A 3,001-nucleotide genomic window follows, 5' to 3' on the forward strand; every position below is an offset into this window, starting at 1 on the left:
ACTTTATTATTACAAATAAAATTTCCAAATTAAGACAGACATTTCTATCTTATTTTTATTCTTAGAATGAATTTTTTAAAAGGTATTATTTAAAAACATGGAGCAAAAGTGGGAAGCCCAATCAATAACAGAAATTTCTATCTTTAAGCTGTTTGTACACTGAAGTTCATCCTTTTCACCTCACGGGGACACCTGTTCATCAGTTTTCCTCTCTCTGCTGGATCATGATAGCTGCCTAAAAACTGAAGGACAAATGGTTTGAGTCTTTGCAGTTTGGGAAATGTCCTGAGTAGCTCTTCCATTGAGGTTATTCATATCCCACTGAACTTGTGGAGAGTAATCAATAATTCTGTGGACACAGAAGTTAATGTATAGAATATAATAGCAGTGTCAATCAAGTCTGTCCATAGCACTGCAGACTATTTCCAGGGAAATGCAAGTGACCATTCCCCTGTGTGTGTTTACCAGTTGTGTGGGTCTTTTAGCCAGTCTCAATTCGCATTTCTTATCAGACTAAAACTGTGTGGTATTTTGTGTTCCTTCTAAACTAACTATGATATCTTATTGATGTCTACCAGAAACTCTGACTTAAATACCCTTTCATATATTTTATTTGTATAAGTGTTATAATTATGTTTTCCTTTTAAAATTTACTATTTTGCAAAATAAACTTCTCTGAGACAAAATATCTTTTGTCTCTACTTTGCCGTCCCTCTTTCCTCACTTCTGATTTCTCTTCTTCTGTTCTCACGATTTCTAATTTTTGTCATCTCAGGTTTATTTTAAGGGGAAATCTTCCCCTCCACTGTTACCTCTCCTCAGTGATTGAAGCTGCTCTTTATGAAGACTATCACTGGCTGTCATCTTGATATATTAAGGTTTTCATGAAAATGATCCCTCCTATTTCACGAAGGTATTTCACTTGATTATGGGGGTCGCACCATACTCTCCTAATTTTCAGGCTGAATTTCCTCTCTCAGTTCCCTTTCTGGGCTCTTGATCATCTCATCACATTCTCTATAATGGAATGTTGCAGAGTGCTGTGTGCTTTAAATTTTGGGAACTGCATACGCTCTCATGGTTTGAAGTACTCCTCATGTTAGAGGACTCCAGAATTCTTGTAGCTCCACTCAGATCACTTCTTCCAACTCACACATCCATCACTGCTCACTGACTATTGTAATACCTTCTGTTCATGCTTCCTTCTGAGCTTGTCTCTTTGCCTTTTGTTTTAAACTGAACAAGTTCAGTGCAATCAAGGTCTAAGCCCCAGAATGCTGCACATTGTTTGGATGCCCCTTGCCTCTCCACTGTCTGGTCCTGCTAATTTCTACCTCATGAATTCTGACCACCATCCTTGGTCTGCTCAATTTCCTAAATGTCCTCTTTGTGCCTTGCCCTGGAGGTTTCATCTTCCAGGTATATTTTCTTGGCTAGTCAATTTATTTGCTGAGCTTCTTACTCAAAGTCAACTTTACAATTCTATTCTGTTAAACCAATATTAAAATTTCCAAACACATCCACATTAACACTTGTTCACCATGAATTTATAGTACCTAATATATTATGGGTTATGCAGTTACTTTATTTAGTTCTGTCAATTAAAATAACAATCTCAATGAAGGCAGAGAATCAATGATATTTTTACCCTGTAGAGTAATGTTTGGCATGTTGTAAATAGTCAATATATATTCATGAAGGCATAAATAGTTAAATAAATACACTGACAAAAATTCCAAACATGCAATATTACCTAAAATAATAGCTTAATCTCACACAAGACATAATATTTATATTCATTTTTATTTAATAAAAGTAACATTTACTATAGAACATTGAGAATATATTGATAACCAGAAAATTACTCATATTTATGCCCAAACCAATATTTTATGATGCAGTTTTATAAGCAAGCAAGCCCTTTTTTAGGGTTCGTATTATGCAAAGTACTATAGATGTTCTTAGCAGTTCATTCAAATTTCAACCAATTTTTTACTACTATCAGAATTCCGAGTTTGTTTGTGCAGGCAATTCACCTGTCTCCCTTAGACATAGTAGCTGTCTGGCACACCTGTAAGTCAATGGAACCTGAAAAATAGTTTGTCATAGAATTTCGGGAAATTTTCACTTCCTTATTAACTTTTGTTTCCTTTTCTTTTTCTTCCTTCTTTCCTGTGGTCCTCAACCCTGCAATAGTCATTTTGCAAACATAAGGACTAAAACCTCATGAAAAACACGGCAGAGCAAGAATTTAGAAGAGATTTGATCTTGGATTGATGTTTCAAACAACTCTTGCAGTGACTGTAAGTGACTGTATCATTATTTCAGATAATCCAACCATCACAGAGAGCACAGGGTCCTGTTTTGGCTACTTAAGAGATGAACCAGTCAAGAAACCCCTAGAGGCTTGGGTTATCATCTGCATATGGAGCTTCATTACTGTATTAAATCCATAATGTACCTAATAGCTTTCCATGATCTTTCAAGAAAACACTATTTTGTAGGAAATAAGCTATTCTATAAATTGATTTCATCAAGTCTTCTTGTCTACAGTCAAGTAAGTTTGAAGTATGAATTTGTGTGTATTAGAGGAGAATTGATTACCTCAATGTTGATACACATATTTCCTTACTAACTTTATTATATACAGACTTGAAGGAACGTAGATGAAAAACTGAGTGATAAGCAGAGTAAGTTTTACTATTTTTAGATCACAGTCTGATGTGATAACTGTAAAATGAGCCATAAACTGAACTGGGTTCACAACACCAATATTGGATAGTAATAATCATTACCCCCACTCACAGAAAGTACAAGATATATATTGTACATATATTTTGTATATTATGTATATGTATGTGCACATATACATTTTAGATATGGACATGTGTGTATTCTGTGTAGTGTGTTTGTATATATACTGTGTAGTGTGTATGTGTGTGTGGTGCAGGTTCTAAGACTCTTCCTCTTTGTTTCCACTAACTCATTCACTAAAGCCACT

This window comes from Sciurus vulgaris (genome assembly GCF_902686455.1).
Source record: "Sciurus vulgaris genome assembly, chromosome: 11".
Classification (NCBI taxonomy): Eukaryota; Metazoa; Chordata; class Mammalia; order Rodentia; family Sciuridae; genus Sciurus; species Sciurus vulgaris.